The sequence below is a fragment of the Schistocerca americana genome, chromosome X (assembly GCF_021461395.2).
Source record: "Schistocerca americana isolate TAMUIC-IGC-003095 chromosome X, iqSchAmer2.1, whole genome shotgun sequence".
Lineage (NCBI taxonomy): Eukaryota > Metazoa > Arthropoda > Insecta > Orthoptera > Acrididae > Schistocerca > Schistocerca americana.
This window is the reverse complement of record NC_060130.1, coordinates 747,258,968-747,283,039: the sequence shown is the minus strand read 5'-3', so window position 1 is coordinate 747,283,039 and position 24,072 is coordinate 747,258,968. Positions and strand designations below refer to the sequence as shown.

At 47.1% G+C, this 24,072-nt stretch overlaps 1 protein-coding gene across 1 annotated transcript in view; it reads right to left on the bottom strand.

The window, feature by feature from the left end:
• The window catches only part of LOC124555153, a 725,477-nt gene that overhangs the window by 220,888 nt on the left and 480,517 nt on the right, over positions 1–24,072 (bottom strand). The gene's annotated exons all lie outside the window — the stretch shown is intronic.

Sequence of the window (24,072 nt, the reverse complement as noted above, 5' to 3'; positions counted from 1 at the left end):
TTTGCAGAGCTGTAATGTGCAGACGAGTTAATATATGGAGCGATGTTTTATCTTCATAAGGGAAGTTTTGCAGAATGCTGGCCACGTGACATGGATAACAAAATTTACGACAGTATTATATTAAAAACAATCTTCGTTGAAATACTGCAGGCAGGGAAGTGGGTAGCGGCTGTAGCAGAAGCTGTCAAGCGAGCAGGCACAACTGCTGGCGTGAGGTGTAACATCTGGCGTGATAAATGGCAGGGGGTGGGGTGGAGGTGTAGCTATGAAAATCGTAGCAGGCTGTCTTGAATACACTACAGTGAGATCTCGAATTTTCGCGCCAAATTAACGAACACATTTCGTCACATATTAACTAAAAATGGTGACTGTCGATATTGAGGAACAAAGAGAAGATATGGATATAATAATTGGTTTAAACAGTAACTCTTCTCATAAAGTTTAAAAAAAGTAAGGCGATATTGACGTCCTAGGTCATCCGAATCTAAGCATTATCGTATTACTAACTTCCATTACGCCAAAGAATCAGCGGCGCTGAGATTGAGCGTGAGTCATATGTCCATATCAAGTAGTTGACTACGTTCATTTCTATACAGAATGGATACAACATAATGTTTATGTACAATAATGTGGAGTGTGATGGTTCTGTCAATGAATAAAACGTTTTTTATTTGTATGGAAATAAGTGAGAATAGAAAGATATCCTGACTTAGTAATATATCTTGTTGTTTTGTGTCCGCCGGCCGGTGTGACCGTGCGGTTCTAGGCGCTTCGGTCTAGAACCGCGTGACCGCTACGGTCGCAGGGTCGAATCCTGTCTCGGGCATGGATGTGTGTGATGTCCTTAGGTTAGTTAGGTTTAAGTAGTTCTAAGTTCTAGGGGACTGATGACCACAGAAGTTAAGTCCCATTGTGCTCAGAACCATTTGAACCATTTGTTTTATGTCCAAGTGGGTGTTACGTAAGAAGCGATCAAAAAGTTTCCTTTTGAGGGATTGGTGCAGCCTATATTCAACTTAGCACGATTACGATGTGGGTATATAAGCACCGACATGAAGGCGAGGGATTAGTGTGGCATTCGTGTATCTCCGACGTGAGAGCGGTAAATGTGGGAACGTGAACTATGTCGACGTTATTACCAAATGTGTCCAAACAGAACGAAAATGCTGTTATTCTTCTCTTGGCTGCCGAAGACAAAAGACTGGTAGACATCTATTGGAGAATGAAAAATGGTATAGGGCAGCATATCTGTCGAAAACCATCGTTATGGAATGGTGCGCCAAGTTCTGTGCTGCCTCATGATAACGCACGTCCCTACATCGCAAATGTCTTAACGCAGAAATTACGCTAACTCAAGTGGGAGACATTTGAGCACCCGCCCTGCAGTCCTGATCTCTCCCCAAGCGAATATCACGCCTTCGGTCCCTTAAAAAAGGTCGTGAAGTGTCGTCGATTCTGTCGGATGAGGATGTGCAGCGGTCAGTTATGGACTTTCTCACACAGCAGTACACGGTGGTTTACCAGAACGGGTATCTTCGACCTAGTGCGTCGGTGGAATAATTGCCTCTATGCTCATGGAGGTTTTGCCTGATTGGCATACCGATTCTGGACTGTTCGGCCTTCGACCGGAAACTTCTTGATCGGCCCTTATACTACAACATAGAGTTCGAGAAAATAGTCACTTTACTTTTGAACCAGTTTAGGGGAAATAAATCCTGAATTTAAAAGAATCGACTTGTTTTCCTCGTTCGCTTTTATAATGCAACAAATTAGGTCAGGTGACGCACAGTTAAGAAATATGACCGATTTATTAGTTAAGAAATATGACCGATTTATTCTGCAAAACTGAATTAAGCTCTTACTGTAATTCGAAATTTGTGGTAAGGTCTTATGGGACCAAACTGCTGAGGTCATTGGTCCCTAAGCTTACACACTATTTAATTTAACTTAAACTAACTTACGCTTAGGACGACACACACATCTATGCTCGAGGGAGGACTCGAACCTCCGACGGGGAGAGCCGAAGTTCTTACTGTGACGGTTTTCCGTACTGCATCAGGTGCTCCTTTATGAAAGAATGTATGTGTGGTAGCAAATTTTATTTATCTACATATAATAATTAATAAGACTTACTCTCATTTTTATTTCACAGTTTTGGAGCCACAGATGATTTTCAGTTACTGCGATTAACAATTTACTGGGTCAAGACAATTTCAGGATTATACCAGGCGGAATGTCGTTTGTGAGGTGAGTAGATACACCGGTAAGCTTGAACAGTGTAACCACCGATCTACTATCGATATAAACCCTTTCTGGCCTAGCAGCGTCACCTGGCGAGGGATGACTGTTAATCAGACACGCGCACGGTGCATGTAGTATCAGTGAGCGTACTATCCGTCTGTAGAATGGGGAAGGCACGTGATCTACCTGAATTTGACCACGGGCAGAAAGTGACGTCCTGGAGGCTCGGCACGGACATTTTGAAACTGCACTACTTGTCGAGTGTTCGAGGTGTGCTGCGGTGAGTGTCTTGCACACATGGCAAAACCAAAGTGAAACCACGTTCAGGCATTTTGGGGCTGGGCGGCCACCCCTCATTACAAATGTCGGACGTCCTAGTCTGGGGAGGCTGGTAAAACACGACAGGTGGCGAACTGCGGCAAAACGAAAATCAGACTTTAATGCTGGACAGAGTCCAAATGTGTCTGAATACACAGTGCACTGAACACTCCTAACGATGGGCCTCCGCAGCCGATGACCCATACATGTGCCAATGTTAACACCACAACATGGGCAATGACGATTGAAATGGGCGCGTGATCCCGGCACTGGACCTTGGCACAGTGGCAGAGCCTTGCATGGTCTGATGAATCCCAATACCTTCTTAATCATGCCGATTGGAGGGCGCGAATCCAACATCTCCCAGGGGAACAGCTCCTTGACACCTGTACTGCGGGATAGAGACAAGTTGGCGGCACTTCCATTATGCTTTGGGAAACATTCACGTGGGCATCAATGGGTCCAGCGGAGCTTGTGCAAGGCACCGTGATGACCAAGGACTATCATATACTGGTCGGATACCACGTACACCCCTTCATGATGAACATGTTTCCCGACGGAAGTGACATTTATCAACAAGATAATGTTCAAAGTCACAAGGCGCCAAGAGTCTGATAGAGTGGTTCGAGGAACACAGTGGCGAGTTCCAGTTGATGTGCTGCCCCCCCCCCCCCCCCCAACTCGCCAGATCTGAACCAAATCGAACACATCGGGAATGGGATTAAACTTGGTTTCAGAGCTCATCGGCCCCTCCCCGCAATTTACGGGATTTAGGTGACTTGTGTGTGCCGGTGTGGTGCCAACTCCGTCCAGCGACCTGCCAATGCCTCCTTTGCTTCCATGCCACTACGAGTCACCGTTGTTATCCCCACCAGAGGTGGACATACCAGCCATAAGGTAGCTGGTCATAATGTTCTGGCTGCACAGTGTAAGTGTGGAAGGCAGAGGTCGAGCCCCAGCCCATTACGCTCACGCAGCAACAATTCAACGAGCTACTTAGTTCATGTCGTGCCTGATCCAGGATTCCTATCTCTGGAACGTTCTGACAATCGCCGTTAGAAACCACACGATGAGTCGCAATTTAGTGTGCAGATTATTGTTTTAGCGACCATTTGCAATTTAGTGCGCAAATTGTAGTTGTAGCGGTCATTTTGTGCTCACCAATTCGCTCTCTTGCATTCCTTTTCAGCAGCTGCAGCCTTGCTAGCGAGAAATTTGTATTTCATTTTTATTTAACGGGGTTCTCTTTTCCATAATGATGTAGCGTTTGAGGTCAGATAAAAGTGCGTGTAAAGATACTTTGTGTGTCAAGGGAGTATATCTGTTTACTATATTTTGATAGTGTATTCGTCGAAAAATATATTAGATTTGCGTCCTTCCAAAATATGGGATTATCAAATCGCGCTAGTTCGAGAGAGACTAGAAAAATTACGCAAGATGGAAGTCCAGTAGAGACGGAAAAAGTTAGCCTTGAACATCCTAAGGGGGAGGCAGTGGAAAGAGTTACCATGCTTGAAACCCAGGTAAGCGAACAGGCTTAAGAGCAGAGAGCAAATGGTCTGATTGACGATAGCGAAGTGAACGTTGCGCCGAACCGTTCGATTTCTGGAGCTATAAGAGACGTGCCACTATGGGCTAAACAACGATTAAAGAGAATGGATTAAAGTGATGCAAGAGCAGAGGCATATCGTCGAAAGCGACGCAATTGCAGAAGCAGGAAGAGCAAAGGCTGAAGCAAATAGAGCAAGAGCCGATGCAGAGAGGGATGAAGCGAAGAAAGAAAGAAAACAGTTGTGGGAGAATATTGCGTAGCTAGGAAGGAGAAAAGAATCTCGTCTCAAGGTTGCCGAAGATAGGCTACTCCAGGCCGAGACAAGGAGGTGCAGACGAGTGAAAGTACTAATGAAGAACTTGAACAAGGAGTGCAAAATCTTACGGAATGACCAGTTTCGGGAGCGACCGAGCCGGTGCAATTCGTTGAAAACGACGAGTTTGTTTCGATGAAACACGACAGGGAAAATTTGGTATGAGAAACTGAGCGACCGTAAGTAATGGATCTGCTTTTAAAAATACCAGATAGTATGAATATAGGGGGCGAGGATTCACAGTCTAGTAGCGAGGCACTATCCTTTATGGGGGGGGAGGCTCCATTGAAGAAGCGAGTACGGCGTCGGGGTCAGTGTCTAGATACGAGAGACCACTTGATACAAGACACTGCGTCTTGTTAAGGAAAATTTTAATGTACACGGTAGCCGGGAACCTACGTTTCGAAACTTCGATGATAAAATTTAAAAATAGCCTATCAAGCTACTGGCCTATCCAAGTACAGCTAAACTTTATTAAGCCAAGTAGTGTACAGCTCTGAAACTGTCATACGAAGTGTACACCAGGCTCGCATTGACCCTCAGTTATTTGCTGGAGAAATTACCTAAAAATAGAATATATTAGAATGAAACTGGACTCTCATGTATTAAACTCAGCCGCGCGGGGTAGCGGCGTGGTATAGGACGCCTTGTCACGGCCCCGTACGAGGTTCAAGTCCTCCCTCGGGCATGGGTGTGTGTGTTGTCCTTAGTGTAAGTTAGTTAACTTAGATTAAGTAGTGTGTAAGCTTAGGGACCAATGAATGACCTCAGCAGTTTGGTCCACAGAACATACCACAAATTTCCAAAAAAATTATTAAACTCATTTCACCTCTCTCATGCACTTTTTCAACCAGTATTAGTACGAATAAATCCAAAATTCGAGAATAAGTAAAAATTGTCACGGGAACTTTTAAGTGAAGAAATCTGAAAGTTATCCGTATCTTAAGAAATTATTTGCAGTTTAATTAGATGAAGACGCTACTCATTCAATGAATTGCACTTATTACACGAATGTCGGCCACAGGTAGCTGAGTGGTGTCCGGCTTTCGCCGCCGTGCGGAGCGGACGTGTTGTTTCCGCCTGCGGAGCGCGCTCGCTCGCTGTTGTTTACATTTCAGCGGCCGTCACTTACGTGTCGCTTACGTGCACTAGAACCATGGCCAACCGTTTTCGAAAATCAACTTTACGATTCAGCTTCTGTAAAGACTACGCACGACCAAAGGCCTTGGAAGTGGAACGCTTCCTACGCGACGTTGCTAAGATCCCAGCATCCGACATCTTGGGCATCCATTTGTCCATATTAAGCAGTACTGTGTACGTCAAAGTCGTCAATGACGCGGTATGTGAAAGAATACTTCGTGACACCAACCATGGATTACGCTTTTGCCACGCCGACGGCAATGTCGGAGTGGTCACTGTCGACCATGCCGGCTTAGGAATGCGCACCATACGAGTTTTCGAACTCCCGTTCGAGCTTCCGGCGGAAGACGTTATCGCGGCTTTCCGCCCCTATGGCACTTTACATGGCCACACTGCCGAACGCTGGGCGCAATTCCAAACGTACCCCGTTCTTAACGGTGTACGGCAGATCACCATCGACCTCCATCGCCACGTGCCATCTTACCTGCAAATTAGCGGGTGCCGCGCGGTTGTCATATACGACGGACAACCCAAGACCTGTTCCGGGTGCGGCAAAGAATGCCACCTCAGATCTGAGTGTCTTCAGCGACGAATCACCCAATTGCCAGCCGCTACCGTGGCACCTCCGGCTCCGACGACGGTTTTACCGATCACCTACGCATCGGCGCTCTCTTCTCCTCCCACCGGCCGCCGCCCATCGGACCACGTACCGGTGACCCTTCCAGCTGCTACGGATACCGCCGGGGCCGACACGTCGCGCTCAAAGCCTGACGCTCCTCCGGCGCCACTACCAACAGCGACGACTTCCGACACCCATCCGCCTGAACATATGGACGCCCCTTCATTTGAAGTTCCCGTGACGGCCTTCCTCTCAGAGCGACGCGACTCCCTTCCGTCTTCCGACACGGAGGGACGAACCCGCAAACAACGTTCACCTAAGAGGCTCAAGAGGAGGCGCCGTACGGTCTCGGAACGAGACGGATCACCTCCCCCTGATGCTCCAGAGGCCGTCCGACCCGACGAGGCCTCGGAGAACCTACACGACGATACGAATGACGACAACATGACGCCGACTGTGGATGTGTCGATGCCTACTCTACTGGCTCGCTCAGGTGCTCCTGAACCAATGGACTCCACCGATGCGACTGCCGTCGAGACGTCCTCCGCCCCTAAGACCGAAGTGGAACGCACGACCATCACAACGACAACGCCTTCAATGGTGTGGAGTGAGGACGTCGATGAGGACCCGGACCACACGCTGGGGACAGAGTTAACACAGACGGAAGCATCGTTACGCCGCTGATAACGCCGTCAGGTGGCGTACGGCGCGACTCGCCGTTGCCTTGCCCCTCTTCATCCTCCGCCGGTGGAGTTCCCCTCCACGGCGGGGTACGGCTCCAAACCTATCGAATAGCGACGATCAACACTAACACCATTAGCTCACCCGTGAAACTTCAACTGCTGCGAGAGATGATATGGGCGTCGGACGTCGATATCGCACTACTACAGGAAGTACACTTGGCCACACTTCCAGACGTCGCGGGATATAACACTTATCCTTCTCCTGGTGACCACCTGGGACGCGGCGTAGCCATCTACGCCAGCGAAGGCATTCCAGTGGCCGATATCACATACCTTCCATCTGCCAGAGGCATGGCCGTCACCGTCATGGGGACTCGTATCGCCAACATTTACGCTCCGTCAGGCTCCACCCGCAGACGCGACAGGGCACTCTTCTATTCAGAAGAAATCGCTCCTTTGTTTCTTGGACGCTGCGACCATTACTTGCTTGGGGGTGATTTTAATTGTGTATTGCACCCTAAAGATCAAGTGCCCCACTACAACACCTGTCAAGAACTGCGTCTTGTCGTCCGAGATCTGTTGCTCCGCGACACTTGGGAAGTTCAGCACGGCGACGCGCCTGGACATACCAGACGAGTCACTCCGCGAGCCGCCTTGATAGCATTTACGTCTCTCGGAAACTCACACCTGCAGTCCAAGGTGCAGAACTTTGGCCCCTGGCCTTTTCAGACCACTGTGCCTACATCTGCAACATTCTCTTCCCCAAGCAAGTGGTCTGGTGCAGTCGTGCACCGTGGAAGCTAAACACCTCCCATCTTCACGATCCCGAATGTCTTCAACGTGTTACCGAGGCATGGGCCACCTGTGAACGTCGCTTACCTAAATACTGCACGACCTTGACCTGGTGGCTGGAATGTGCCAAACCTGCCATACGACGTACTTTGATTCATTATGGAAAGGAAGTTGCTATGTGGCGCCGGCACACTACCGACTATTTCTACGCCGTTCTCCGCGACCTGGACGCCCAACCGCCCACCCCCGACACCCAGCGGGAACGCAGCAGGATTAAGGCGCAAATTGTAACTTTGACTCGCCGTCGACTGCAGGGGGCTATGGTGCGAACCCGATGTCAAGATTTGGCGGAACAAGAACATCAGACCATGCATCATATCGCCTCCGATAGGAAACATCGACGACAACAACTCATCACCGAGATCACCACCTGTCGCGGCCAGCACGTCACTAGCCAGGCCGAAATCGTCAGTGCCTTTGTCGACCACTACCGCACAATGTACCAGGAGGAGACTACCAACAACCACGCTGAGGAGTCTGTGTTGCCACACGTAACTCTCACCCTCACCAGCGACGAAGCGGACGAGCTGATGGAGCCCATTACGCGTGACGAAATCCATGATGCAATCAAAAATGGTGCTCTGAATAAGTCACCTGGTGTCGACGGATTGCCGATAGAATTTTATCGCGCTTTCTTCACACTAATGGCGTCACGGTGGACAACGATGTTTCATGAACTGCTGACGATGGGGAACGCCGTACCGCCGTCCTTCGTCACGGGAATTATTATACCCATCCACAAAAAAAAAAAAAAAAAAAATGGCTCTGAGCACTATGGGACTTAACTTCTGAGGTCATCAGTCCCCTAGAACTTAGAACTACTTAAACCTAACTAACCTAAGGACATCACACACATCCATGCCCGAGGCAGGATTCGAACCTGCGACCGTAGTGGTCGCGCGGTTCCAGACTGTAGCGCCTAGAACCGCTCGGCCACTCTTGCGGGCCATACCCATCCACAAACCGACACCAGGTGTGACGACAGCACATTACCGTCTCCTGACTCTGCTTAACGCGGATTGTAAAATTTTTGCACGCCTACTGGCAACGCGATGCCGCAAGGTCCTGCCTAGCATTCTATCCCCGGAACAGACAATTCCGGGCGGCTCAGTTAATATACAAACGGCCACAGGAGAATGTCGCGATTTAATTGCACTGGCAGCGGCGTGCAGACTCCGCGCCGCAGTGGTTGCCATTTATTTAAACAGCGCATTCGACAAAGTGCGGCATCTTTTTCTGTTCTCAGTGATGAACCGCATGGGTTTTCCACCAGCCTTTATCGACGTGATCCGGCGCCTGTACGGCACCGCCGAATCGCTGATTCAGGTTAATGGCCGTGCGGCGGGACCAGTGGCGATCCGGCGTTCCGTACGGCAAGGCTGCCCACTTTCGACCCTACTCTATGCCATAAGCCTGGAGCCACTCATCGGGAGTCTGACGAGCCACCTCTCTGGCCTCACTTTGCGACAGCATAGTTTTCGATGTCGTGCGTATGCGGACGACCTCCTCCTCTTGCTCAGCTCACGGAGTGAAACACACACGGTACTTGATTTGATATCAACTTACGGCTCTGCAGCTGGCAGTAACATGAATGTGGCTAAATTCGCGGCGATACCCATTGGACGCGGCCTCTCACACGACGACTTAGCACCTCTCCCGTGTGTACAAAAACTACGATACCTTGGTATCATTTTCACCTCCACCGTGCGCCGCTCCGCTGCCATCAATTTTCGACGTGCACTCAAACTATCCGCACGACGGTGCGACAAAATCTTCTCCGACGACTCGATTCTTTACAACGTGTCCAATACCTCAATCAACATGTGGCGACCAGAATGGTCCACATTGCACAGGTCCTCCCGCTGCCATCAACTATTGGACGCAGCCTCCAGGGTGCCTTCGGATACTTCCTTACGGCCGGTACACTCTTTAAGGTCCGCTACGACACGCTCACCCTTCCCCCGCGAGCGGGGGGCCTCGGCCTTGTCAATGTGCGACTCCGCGCGGCGTCCTTGTACATGTCCACCATGCACAAGCAGTGGCGCGGGGGCACCTCCCTTACGCGCAGCTTGCTCGAAATTCTTGTGCCCGCGACCATAACACCACCAGTACCAGTCGGACACATCACGCACCAGCTGACGCACATTTCTGATTTCATCGTCTACTTCAGTTATGCTCACACACACTTACCGACCACGCGTTCTCCTCGACCTAAAGATTTTTACACCCCACTCCTTCGTTCCATATCCAGCAACAATATCGAACTGAGACACCCGTCCACGCGGTGGCCCACGGTTTGGCGTCACATCCACCTGCCTTTTCTTCCCTCCAACGTACGGGCAACATGGTACCAAGTCGCAAATGGAAAATTCGCCACAAATCATCGTCTTCACGCCATCGGACTAAAGGACTCTCCACTTAGTTCCATTTGCCACCTCGTGGATGACGATGTCCATCACCTGACTTGTGCTGCCACCAGTGACGTCTGGAAACTTGCCCGACAGTTCGTTGCCTGTTACCTCCGCGTTCCGCCGGACTCGATTGACCCATGGACTTTTATCCATCCTGAGAATACTTATTTCCCTGCCACCAAAAATTATGCGATTGTATGGGTCAAGGGATGGACGATCACATACATGTATAATGATGGCGACAAATCACGCCTTGATTTCTGGCAGTTCTTACAAACCGCCCACAGTGAAGTCGAACACCGACCGCGCTACCGCGCCTTCTTCGCCAGTTACCTACATGCGATCTTCACGTCACCCCCGCTCAGTTGGATGGTGCCACACACCGACAGCACTCCTGCCCCCCCTGCTGACATCTGAGGCCCCCCGCGCTACTTTCTACATTTGTAACCCACAGTGGAGTAGGCGCATGGACACGCGCCTCATTTCTTTTATGCACTACACCAGAAAACACTAGTTTTTCCCTCACTCCACTGTATATTGCTTCACACCTCTTAGCTTACATCAGTATTATTATTCTTTTTTTTCGTACACCTTGTTCATAAAAAAAAATTGCTCGCCTTGTACGAGTATAATGTCATGTGTTATTTTCGCCGGAAGGATGGCATTTCTGTTGTATTTAAGTTTGTACCAATAAAGATCTTTTGTTCATTTACCCTGTTCCTGTGAAAAAAAAACAAATAATAATAATAATAATAAAAAGAGCGCTAACGCGCTGCTTCCTGGACCCGGGTAGGCGCGCGGTCCCCCCCCCCCCCCCCCCAAAAAAAAAGTGGTCAGCGTGACAGACTGTCAATCCTAAGGGCCCGGGTTCGATTCCCGGCTGAGTCGGAGATTTTCTCCGCTCAGAGACTGGGTGTTGTGTTGTCCTAATCATCATCATTTCATCCCCATCGTCGCGCAAGTCGCCGAAGTTGCGCCACATCGAAAGACTTGCACCAGGCGAGCGGTCTACCCGACGGGAGGCCCTCGTCACACGACATTTTTTATTACACGAATATTTTGAGGTGTTCTCAATTATTCATAAATCGGTTCATTCATTATTTTCACACTCTTGGAATATGGACTACAATGTTATTGGCAGCTGGCAAGCCCAAACTATTACGGACAGCTGTGTTCCAACAATAACCAGTCTTACCGTGGACGACTGCTTTTTTTTCTTCATCGTTGTCTGAAGATTCAGTATACTGGTCTTTCGCCATTGCCCATAACTGCTGCAGGAGTATCAGCTTCAGAATCACTTCCGTCACGAAAGTCACTTATGTCACTTTCACAATTGAATTCTTGTCACAATGCTTTCCGCATAGCACCTACCATTAGTAAAATGTCATTCCTACGTGCCATTTTCACATAAATGAAGTTCACACTCAGCGACAGAGCAGTTACACAACGTGTACTCCAGGGTCACTGTGATCTTTAATAAAATATTTCCGTTAAATTAATTAAAGAGCAGTGTCTCACAACTTAGAACGTCCGTCATCTGCTAGATCTCACTCAGAGCTGAGTTTACGTTGGTGGCAGTGGGCTGTGTATGTGTAGTGGCACACGCACAGAAAAAAAAGAAAAAATATTAAAATAGCCATTTGAGTGGGGAAGCTATTGCTGGGGTGTTGCCAGTAATACAAAACTGCGCAAAGAGCATGGGCCCTGAGTCCCAAACAGTGAAATGGAGTGGTGGCAGGGAATGCAGTTCGCTTGAGCATTATTTAAGGTCCGTCCCTTGCAGCACAGCGTTTCCAGTCACGCGACGTATATTTCGACAGAATTGTTCAAAAGAATCGACGTCTGGACCACCCGCATATCAGTGGTGAGCGTATCCAATTATTATGATTATTGTACTCGATGTCAACAGAGCAAAAACGAAGACTCATTTGCGTGCAAAGGAACGACTCTGAGACTTTCGGATTAATTCTCTTTGACGTGGGTCGCTTCAAACATGAGGAGAAAAGAGAGGGTGTTGTGTACCACTCGCGCCAGTATGAAAATGGCTGCAGTAGCGAGAGCGCAAACACAAATGTAGAGGGACGTAGTGATGGCACTAGAAGCCGTGCTTCAAAGCCGAGGTGGCGTGGCAAAAAACGGCAGTAGTTTGAGGAAGAGACGCCTCAGAAATCATGTAATGTCGGCGCCGCCGACGGAGCGAGAAAACGGAACCGTTGGAATGATAGAATTACGGGATACTGCTCCAGGACGCAACCCACAATTTTCATCTGATAGTGGAGCAGATAACGAATGTAGACGAAGTAATGAATTGTTGGCCGAGATGGACAACGCTGAAGGGACAATGTGTCAGATCATAGAAATAAATGTTTACTTTGTATGTCCCGTACGTCGTTTCTTTTTTTAAAATGTCTTGTATGTAGTGTTTTTGTCTTTGCTTGGTTAAGATATGCATTTAGTTGTTTTTTTGGGGGCATAATTTGCGTGCTTCACTTATGGATTGGGAGAGTTTGTGTGTGACTGTGTACACACGCATTGTTGCTTTAATTCTTATGCCCGTTTCGTGAAGATCCTTTCACTGTTAGAAAGCTAATTCATGTTTTCGACTGTTGCAGATAAAATGATGTAGCAGCGATCTTCGACAAACGTCTGCATACTTACTCGATAGATGTCACGTGTAATTTGTTCCGGATGCTTCAACTGTGAGAGGTAATAAAATGTAGAGTATCGTTCCGTCACATTCTCTGTGTTTTCTTGAACGGCAACTTATACTTTCCTTTTATCGGTTGGCAGTTCTGAGTATTAAAGGCAGTGTTTTATTATTATGAGAGTTCGGAAGCATTCTGTTTGTGGAAGACTGTTGATCTCTGACACTGATTAATAGAGTTTGGAAGGGTATGACCTTTATGCGTTTATTGACGGGAGTTCGCTCTTTGACGTGATGTGAAACTATATTTGGGCTCTCCACCGGCTGTGAGCGCACGCCCTGGGGAAATAGCCGTTTGTTTAATGACGTTTCCTGTCAGCCGCCAGTTTTAGCCATGAGAGCGTTGAGAGTGCCGGACTAGATATTTATGTTGAGATAATGTGTGTTTAGCCTCTCACTGTCAGCCTAACGAATTGACGAATTGATGCGTAAATGCAGAAAGTAAATTTAGCCACTCTTGCTGAACCAGCCATATAGAAACTTTGTTAAGGGAACAATCAGTTACTCTTTTTGATTTCCTTATACAAGTAATTTGACTTTCATCACCCTTCGTTTGGAAGTGGAAATCGTGCTTGTTTGTTCATTTCCAATAGTAAAAGTAATACCACGTTTGCGCTTTCATTTTAGATTAACTGTTAGGATCGACTGATGGGGTTGTGCAAAAAAAAAAAAAAAAAAAAAAAAAAAAAAAAATTGGGATCACATGAGTTTCCGAATATTTCAGAGACGACGTTATTGCCGGTCCTGAGGACAACAGCTGTCGCAGGAGGGCGACGTCGGGGAGAGAGAAGAGAAGAGAGAAGCGCGCCGCTTGCCTGAAACAAATACCTCAAAATGTGCATGCCTACTGTCACGGCGTGCATCGGGCAGCTGATAACGCTTTGTGAACACACCCTGCGCTCCGCCTGTATTGCTACTCACGCATTCTTCCGCTGGGTGAATGATGTAGCCACTCTGACCTACCCGATTGTGTAAAATAAGCCCACACAAACAATTGTCCATAAATACATGTTGTTATTACTTTACTAGCTGGGGTACCCGGTCTTGCTCAGAGAATTGATATGGATTGTGTGGCAGTTGGAATAAAAGGATAAACTTTAAAGTATAACAGGCAAAAAAATACTGAAAACGTATCTAACTATTTACAATAATTGTTGAAGTATAAGTGATAATTTTTTATTGAAAACATATTGTAACTATTTAAAATACTTGTTTATAAACAATATTTTTCATTTTGTAACTTTTGCATCACAACCGTTCCGAGAGTTCCGGAAGCTGTACAGAAAATTAGAATAGAGATCTCACACCGTCAGGTGGCTTGCGGAGTTTGGATGTAGATGTAGATAAACATCATTTCCGCCCTTTTTATTGCTTCTGAAAACCTCACATTGCATGTTGTACCACCATGCAGCGAGACCTTCAGAGGTGGTGGTCCAGATTGCTGTACACACCCGGACCTCTAATACCCACTATCACGTCTTCTTGCAGTGATGCATGCCTGAATTCGTCGTGGCATACTATCCACAGGTTCACCAAGGCACTGTCGGTCCAGATAGTCCCACTCCTCAACGCCGATTCAGCGTAGATCCCTCAGAGTGGTTGGTGGGTCACGTCGTCCATAAACAGTCCTTTTTAACCTATCCAGGCATGTTCGATGGGGTTCATGTCTGGAGAACATGCTAGCCACTCCAGTCGAGCGATGTCGTTGTCCTGCAGGAAGTCATTCGTAAGATGTGCACGATGGGGGCGCAAATTGTCGTCCATGAAGACGAATGCCTCGCCAATATCCTGCCGATATGGTTGCACTAACGGTCGGAGGATGGCATTCACGTATCCTACAGCCGTTGCGGTGCCTTCCATGACCACCAGCGGCGTACGTCGGTCCCACATAATGCCAACCCAGAACAGCAGGCAACCTCCACTTTGTCGCTCTCGCTGGACAGTGTGTCTAAGGCGTCCAGCCTGACTGGGTTGCCTCCAAACACGTCTACCTCTACATCTACGTGTTTACTCTGCTATTGACAATAAAGTGCCTGGCAGAGGGTTCAATGAACCACCTTCAAGCTGTCTCTCTACCGTTCCACTCTCGAACGGCACGCGGGAAAAATGAGCTCTTAAATTTTTCCGTGCGAGCCCTGATTTCTCTTATTTTATTGTGATGATGACTTCTCCCTATGTAGATGGGTGCCAATAGAATGTTTTCGCAATCGTAGGAGAAAACTGGTGATTGAAATTTCATAAGAAGATCCAGTCGCAACGAAAAACGCCTTTGTTTTAATGATTGCCACTCCAGTTCACGTATAATGTCTGTGACACTATAATACAAAACGAGCTGCCCCTCTTTGTACTTTTTCGATGTCATCCGTCAATCCCACCTCATGCGGATCCCACACCGCACAGAAGTACTCCGGAATAGGGCGGACAAGCGTAGTGTAAGCAGTATCTTTGGTAGACCTGTTGCACCTTCTAAGTGTTCTGCCAATGAATCGCGGTCTTTGGTTTGCTCTACCCACGATTGTCTGGTTGAAGGCATACGCGACACATATCGGTGAAGAGAACGTGATGCAAATCCTGAGTGGTCCATTCAGCATGTTGTTGGGCCCATCTGTACCGCGCTGCATGGTGTCGTGGTTGCGAAGATGGACCTCGCCATGGACGTCCGGAGTGAAGTTTCGCATTATGCAGCCTATTGCGCACAAAAATGGTTCAAATGGCTCTGAGCACTATGGGACTTAACTTCTGAGGTCATCAGTCCCCTAGAACTTAGAACTACTTAAACCTAACTAACCTACGGACATCACACACATCCATGCTCGAGGCAGGATTCGAACCTGCGACCGTAGCGGCCGTGCGGTTCCAGACTGTAGCGCCTAGAACCGCTCGGCCACTACGGCCGGCTATTGCGCACAGTTTGAGTCTTAACACGACGTTCTGTGGCCGCACGAAAAGCATTATTCAACATGGTGGCGTTGCTGTTAGGGTAGTAGTAGCCCTTGGGAGGCCTGAGCGAGGCATGTTATCGACAGTTCCTGCCTCTCTGTATTTCCTCCATGTCCGAACAACATCGCTTTGGTTCACTCCGATACGCCTGGACACTTCCCTTGTTAAGAGTTCTTCCTGGCACAAAGTAACAATGCGGACGCTATCGAACCGCGGTATTGACCGTCTAGGCATGGTTGTACTACAGACAACACGAGCCGTGTACCTCCTTCCTGGTGGAATGACTGGAACTGATCGGCTGTCGGACCCCCTCCGTCTAATAGGCGCTGCTCATGCATGTTTGTTTACATCTTGGGTTTAGTGAGATCTCTGACCAGTCAAAGGGACTGTGTCTGTGATACAGTCAACGTCTACCTTCAGGAGTTAGGAGTTCTGGGAACCGGGATGACGCAAAACTGTTTTTGATATACACACCTGGAAATTGAAATAAGAACACCGTGAATTCATTGTCCCAGGAAGGGGAAACTTTATTGACACATTCCTGGGGTCAGATACATCACATGATCACACTGACAGAACCACAGGCACATAGACACAGGCAACAGAGCATGCACAATGTCGGCACTAGTACAGTGTATATCCACCTTTCGCAGCAATGCAGGCTGCTATTCTCCCATGGAGACGATCGTAGAGATGCTGGATGAAGTCCTGTGGAACGGCTTGCCATGCCATTTCCACCTGGCGCCTCAGTTGGACCAGCGTTCGTGCTGGACGTGCAGACCGCGAGAGACGACGCTTCATCCAGTCCCAAACATGCTCAATTGGGGACAGATCCGGAGATCTTGCTGGCCAGGGTAGTTGACTTACACCTTCTAGAGCAAGTTGGGTGGCACGGGATACATGCGGACGTGCATTGTCCTGTTGGAACAGCAAGTTCCCTTGCCGGTCTAGGAATGGTAGAACGATGGGTTCGATGACGGTTTGGATGTACCGTGCACTATTCAGTGTCCCCTCGACGATCACCAGTGGTGTACGGCCAGTGTAGGAGATCGCTCCCCACACCATGATGCCGGGTGTTGGCCCTGTGTGCCTCGGTCGTATGCAGTCCTGATTGTGGCGCTCACCTGCACGGCGCCAAACACGCATACGACCATCATTGGCACCAAGGCAGAAGCGACTCTCATCGCTGAAGACGACACGTCTCCATTCGTCCCTCCATTCACGCCTGTCGCGACACCACTGGAGGCGGGCTGCACGATGTTGGGGCGTGAGCGGAAGACGGCCTAACGGTGTGCGGGACCGTAGCCCAGCTTCATGGAGACGGTTGCGAATGGTCCTCGCCGATACCCCAGGAGCAACAGTGTCCCTAATTTGCTGGGAAGTGGCGGTGCGGTCCCCTACGGCACTGCGTAGGATCCTACGGTCTTGGCGTGCATCCGTGCGTCTCTGCGGTCCGGTGCCAGGTCGACGGGCACGTGCACCTTCCGATATATATGTCAAAAATCATTCGGTCCAGTGCTGTTTTGAATATGTGAATCAATTGATTGTATTCCTGTAATATCCTCTGTATATCGCGGACTGCTTCTCGTCTCAATCCACTGATATTTGTGCATCGTTGATCAGTTTCCGTTTCTTCATTTCCGAAAATATACTCGCATAAATTTATGATCATCGTTGGGTAGTAGTAGTAGTAGTAGTAATAGTAGTACTCGTAGTAGTAATGATCCCAAGTTGTGATAGATTTGTCCGTGGATGGAGAGAACATAATCGATTTCATCGCAGTTAGTGTTGATCGAAATGACGCCGAAAGAAGTCATCTGGAAGCAGGCGATGTAAGCTTTCACATTTTAAAGAAAGTGTTTTGAATCTGGAGTTTGTCCAGTCATGTAACATAAAAATTCCTGCGGAGGTACTTCCATAGGCGGTAATCGAATTTTTCCATTCATGCGACAGGATCCTGGTGTTTCTTTACTGAAATTTTTTGCATTGCAAAACTGACAGATGTTTTTCATTTTTCCGGTTACGACGTGTTTGTGTTTCTTATATTCTGTCGTTGGCTCGTAGTGGAATGCTTAATTTATTAGGCTGTATTGTTTACTTGTCCTTGTCCGCGCTTCTCGTAGGGTATGTTCATTGCTGGCTTGAGTTCGCAGTCATTTTTTATAGGAGTCTGTCGCAATTCGTGATTCTTCAGTCCGTTCATTTCGTTGTTCTTCGATTTCTCTGCTTCTCACGGTGCTCATTCTCGTTCGTTGGGAACTCAAATGTGCTTCGCGCCCTTCGTCTGTTTCTTATCTTCGCTGTTCTTTTTATTTCTGCCGTTTTGCTTACGAACTGGCAAGGTCTTCTAAAAAATATGTGTGAAATCTTATGGCTGCTAAGGTCATCAGTCCCTAAGCTTACACACTACATAACCTAAATTGTCCTAAGGACAAACACACACACCCATGCCCGAGGGAGGACTCGAACCTCCGCCGGGACCAGCCGCACAGTCCACGACTGTAGCGCCTAAGACCGCTCGGCTAATCCCGCACGGCCAAGATCTTCTCCTCTTGTACGTTTGGGCATTGTTTAAAATATAAATGAAGTCAACTTTTTACTAACAAATACACTAAGTACACTTAACACATTTTTCACACTTTATTTTCCATTTATATTGAATCACTCTATCACTTTGACTATTCATATGTCACTCTTTATTTTTATTCACTCAGTGCACTACTTTTCCGGTTCCTCCCTTCGTCACTGATAAGAAACTGCCGTTTAACTCACGACATGTTTTGTTTTATATTCCCCTGACAATGGGTATTCCCAACAGTGGCGAATTTCAGGACATACCAAAAAGGCTTCGAATGGTCCACAATGTTCCAGAACATTCCACAACATTCGAGAGTGTTGTGGAATATTTTACAGTGATCTGGGATATTCCTGGCCATTCTTGCACATTAGCGAATGCCCCAGAACCTGCCGGATCATTGTGGCACATTCCGGAACATTCTGGAACGCTGTGGAATCCTCTCGAATACTCGCGAATGTTCTGGAATGTTCTAGAAATTTGTAGATAGCCGTTATATCTTCAAAAACACACCCTTCGGGTAGAAACGGGAAACATATTCGTGGGCATAGAGGGTTACCACACCAACGCCCTTAATCGTACCCGGAATCGTTCCTGAATTTTAGCGGCAGGCACAGTGACATTAGAATAATAAGTACAGCCCAAGCCAATATTTTTTGAGTTGATCACGTTCAAGTAATTTAACAATTAAATTTTACTTTTCGATTTTATGCATGTGTGTGGCCGAATGAGGCAGCCACTAGAAACTAATTGCATTAACGGCTATGTGGATAAGTAACTTTATTTCATTTTTCATAAACGTCCATATGTTCAAATAATTTTGAAAGATAATTTTTAGATGATACTATTAACTCTTTTCACATGTCATTACAAGAATGCAACGTAAAATCCAGGCTAAAGGTGAAATTGTATTAATTTTTCATCGATTCAAGGGTGAAGTTTCCCATAGTTTATATTTTTACATTTTGTCTTATCATTGGATGGAAAATTGCTGGGAGTTTCGGGACTTTTTGATTCCCGATGATTAATTTGGAATATTATTCTTTTCCTTGTGGAGTCAGTAATCAGTGATGATCGAGGATCACCATCAAGGGGGTTTTATTCTTCCAAAAACAGGAGGTGATGTGACAGAACCATCACATAATTATATCGCTTTGCGATTGTAAGAAAAACTGGCAGCTTGATGTTTTTGACTGTGCTGGAGGGAAATATATAGTAAGTGGCTTCTGGTGTAAGATTCGTAAATTTCCCTTCGCTGAGAGAGGCCTGTGAGGGTACAGAGACAGATCTGAGTAGTCGTAGCAGCACTATGTGTATGGAATGGTTTTAGCTCTCCACTGCCGGGCTGCTGGTTCGCAGAAATGTTGTGGTCATAGGGTGGTCGATTTCTGGAGCTCGCAAGATAGCACGGCCTTGGAATATAGCAGGGCTACCACAGGTGTCTATATTAACATACCGCAAAGTTTAATAGGGTTAAAAGCGGCCCTTAAAAAGGAGGTGGGTTTGACTGACCACACCACACCAACTTCCGGCAGTGTGTTGAAATTTGTATTCGAGAGAATGGCCGTCACTTGAATGACATAATTTTTAGTAAGTGACCATGTAAATTAAATAGGAGATTTCAAACTTAGAATTCGTATCAATAATTTTTTCTTAAAATCAACATGCTATTCATTTTAACACCATTCACCGCATATCACCCTGTAGCATGAAGCACAGAGCTTTCGTTTGGTAGAAGACCACTGATAGAGTGATGTTACCATCAACTTGTGTAAAATTATAAATTTACAACTTCTAACGTCTTCAAGACGTTCAGAATAGTGAAATGATTCTATGTGATACATTGGCTGAGCTATTTTTGCAGATAATTTTATATCACCGTTACGTTTTGAGCTGTGGCTAGTAGTACTGGTACAACACTAATGTTTGTGAAACGAGCGAGGTGGTAAAGGCTATTACGGCACTGGAATCATATTGGAAGGAGTGGAGTTCGAATGCCAGTCCAGGCATGTTGATTCAGGTTTTGCGTGGTTTCCGTAAATCACGTAGGCAAACGCCTAGTTGGTTCATACCAAAAAGAAAAGTGCCGATTTCCTTTCTCTTACCTGACCACTTCGGCACTGTTCATCACAAACGACCTCATCTGTCTTTAATGACTTTGTCCTCGATGGGACGTTACACACCAGTCTACCATTTTTCCAGTCTAACATTTGTGAAAATATCAACACACAGGAAGAATGGCTCAAATGAATCCAAACTCGAAATATATGTATAACGTTTTACCAGCTAACCATAAATGATTCACATGCAGTCCCAGCAGTATCTTTTCTAGGTTGGCTAGACAGGTTAGTTTTACATCAGTACACCCGAACAGCCATCATATCAAGTGCAAACGTGAAATCAATTATAAGAGTGTCTTGTTGACGTTAGTGAGTTCGACTGAGGCAGAATGTCGGACTTCAGGGAATACGTTTGTCAAACCATGAGATTTCGGCTCGTACGTCTGATCCAGCGTATCGAAGGCTGGTTTAAAGGAAGGCTAACAACCTCGTAAAGGAAGTTCCTTGTTGCAAGTGACTATTAAGAGACTTAACTCTTATTGTGCTGTGCCCCCTAGATTATACGGCCCTCAGAAGACCCACAAGGGAAGGGTTCCTCTTAGGGTTATTATCAGTAACACTGATGCTCCGAGATACATCGTAGCAACTCACGTTGCTATTCTACTGAGCGCACTAGTAGTTCGGTGTGAGTATCACATTAAGAAATTGGCGGATTTCTTACGTCTATTAGAGAGACTGCGTCTGAATGGCTTTGATGTTTTAGTAAGTTTTGATATGGTCTCTCTCTTCACTCGTGTTCCTCTGTCTGATTTGTTACGGTTAATTGAGGTTAGGTTGAATTAACGAACGTATTTCGACGTGTGTTGACTTCCACTTAATTTTTCTTCACTAACCTGTTCTATGAACAAATGGATGGAATTGCAACGGGGAGCCCTTTGTCGCCTACTATTGTCAATCTGTTTATGGGAAATTTCGAGAAACGTGGACAGGAGTCGGCGGAATTGAGAACTGAGTGTTTTTTTTCCAAATATGTAGATGATGCTGTCGTTGTTTGGCCTCATAGAAGTGAGAATTTATACGGCTTTTTAGAACATCTGAATTCAATGCAGCTGGGTATTCGCTTGACAATGGAGGTGGAGAAGGATGGCTGCCTTCCCTTCGTTGATGCGCTGGCCAGAGGAAAGACTGATGGTACTGATTTGTATCTTTAGGATGACAGATGTCACCATCCAGCTCAGTGTGAAGGTGTATCTTGCACCTTGCTTGGTTCACAGGGCCCACGACAACTTAGACTCTGCAAGTCTGTCAGCTGAATTAGCCCATCTCAAATCATCTTTCGCCAGAATTGTTGTAGAGAAAGACAAATCAGACGCACGTTACACTATCGACCAACCATGAGACGGTTGAGTGACGAAAATAACGAGGTGGCTCCAAAGTCGACGGTCTTTCTCTTTATGCATGTAGAATTTGTAGCAGATTTGGTTGTAATTCTGCGAAAAAAAATATATTAACTGTGTTTTTCGACTACCGTCTAAGCTTAGGGCCCCTTTAAGGCTCTGTGAAGGATGATATCTTCCTGTTGTACCATGTGTCAGACCACCAGGACAGTGGAAGACCTGTGTATTGGGCATGAGCATAGAACACGGTAACAACACTTGAGCAAATCTGTTGTGGCAGAACATTGCCTTGCCACCGGTCGTTCTATGGTTGGTTGGTTGGTTGTTTTTGGGGAAGGAGACCAGACAGCGTGGTCATCGGTCTCATCGGATTAGGGAAGGATGGGGAAGGAAGTCGGCCGTGCCCTTTCAGAGGAACCATCCCGGCATTTGCCTGGAGTGATTTAGGGAAATCACGGAAAACCTAAATCAGGATGGCCGGACGCGGGATTGAACCGTCGTCCTCTCGAATGCGAGTCCAGTGTCTAACCACTGCGCCACCTCTCTCGGTGGTCGTTCTATGGAATGTAACAATACGGAGAGTCTGGTACGCACTTCTAGCTGTTGAGCTAGTGTTACTAGGGAATCAGTTTAGATTAAATTAGCAAGTGATCTTGCAACGGCCTTGCCGCAGTGGATAGACCGGTTCCCGTCAGATCACAGAAGTTAAGCGCTCTCGGGCGTGGTCGGCACTTGGATGGGTGACCATCCAGGCCGCCACGCACTGTTGCCATTTCTCGGGGTGCACTCAGCCTCGTGATGGCAATTGAGGAGCTACTCGACCGAATAGCAGCGGCTTCGGTCAAGAATACCATCATAACGATTGGGATAGCGCTGTGCTGATCCCACGCCCCTCCTATCCGCATCCTCCTCTGAAGATGATACGGCGGTCGGATGGTCCCGGTAGGCCACTCGTGGCCTTAAGACAGAGTGCTTTGGCAAGTGATCTTAGAAATAAAGACGGAAGTTTTTGCTTAAATCCTGCTTAAAATACTGCTCTTTCCCCGACCAAACAACAGTGGGACAGAGTTAATACTAAGCCGCTAATAATTAATATTTTCTATCGATAACTTCGGACGTTGGTCATCTTTTGTTGTGCGGTGGCGCTAGTGTGTGTGGTGTGTGTGTGTGTGTGTGTTGTCTTTTGGCTTATACTCTGTATACTGAGGTTATAAATTACTTTGTACAGCGCTCCCTCGTTGCTCTCGTTGTATTTGTCCTTGAAATTGACAGGGCGTTCACTCTTTGATATGCCGATGACTGTCGAACATGTCACCCGGCTGCATTCCCGTAAGTTGTTTGAATATTTTATACGCCGCGAGAAACTAAAGCTTCACATGGCTTGGAATGTTTATAGATGCTACAGGATGTCCACATCTTTTTAATGTGCGTGAGCACGAAACATTCCAGTAGAACAATCACCCTATCGATCTAAGTTACAGTCGTTCTGAGTAAAGGAAAGCTGCCAGTCAGAACCGAAAGCGTTGTCCTTCAAAAAATCTTTATTTTCGCGAGCTGTGGGACAAATACAGACAGCAAATTATCAAAGTTCTCTTTTCCAAAGAAAAGCACACTAGAGAATTAACGATTTAGATAATTCAACTGTAGCAGTTTCCTCCTTCATTCTTTTCCGGTGTGGCTCTAACAACCTTCCCATTAACATTTTCTTGAAGTGTAAGATTTGTTGTAATTTTGCATTATCAACAGCCGAATACGACTCGGACTGACATTTTCACAGGTCCTATTTTTGCGCTAAAGACGAATTGCTGCAGTTCCGTTCTGGGTCTGCAGCAGCAGTCCGATGCTTTGTTTCACGCTGCTCTCGCCTTCCCCCAGATAAAGGCCTGCCGAAATGCTTACGTTGGCTACAGGAAGGTCGAGGCGGGGAATGCGCGTTCTGGGATGATATACGATCTGTACGTGCAAGTATCGGCGGGCGTGACTCCGTGGCACGCGGCGCTTCACAGACACGCCATATGCTGCCCCTGCCCACGTCCGCGTTCCTGCCTTCGCCAGCAGCCGTCGCAAAGGAGATCTTCTGTTGTTTCTCTGAGGCGATTTATCAATACCGTGGAACAGTAGGCTGGGTAATCCGTAACACCCGATAAACACCGAATACACTCGTATTCTGTAACAAAGGAGTTAATAAACTAGTGAAGATTATGAAAACAAGAGCAACCCGCGAATACACTACGCAATTGCCAGCGAAGTTCCGTATGCTTCTTGTC